This window comes from Penaeus monodon, chromosome 24 (assembly GCF_015228065.2).
Source record: "Penaeus monodon isolate SGIC_2016 chromosome 24, NSTDA_Pmon_1, whole genome shotgun sequence".
Lineage (NCBI taxonomy): Eukaryota > Metazoa > Arthropoda > Malacostraca > Decapoda > Penaeidae > Penaeus > Penaeus monodon.
Window position 1 is genome coordinate 4,018,969 of NC_051409.1, and position 299 is coordinate 4,019,267.

Sequence of the window (299 nt, forward strand, 5' to 3'; positions counted from 1 at the left end):
TGCTTAGATAATGGGATAAATAGAAAGATAGATAGAAAGAGAGAGAGATAAAGAGAAAGAAAGAGAGAGAAAAAGAGAAGTAAAAGAAAATAGAAGAGAAAGAGAAAGAGAAGATACAGAAGAAAGAAAAGAGGAGAGAGGAGAGAGAGGAAGAAGAAAGGAGAAAAAGAAGAAGAGAGAAGAGAAAAGAAGAGGAGAGAAGAGGAAGAAGAAAAAAGGAAAGAAGAAGAAGGAGAAAAGAAAAGAGAAGAAAAAGAAGGAAGAAGAAAAGAAAAGAAGAAGAGAAGGAGAAGAAGGGT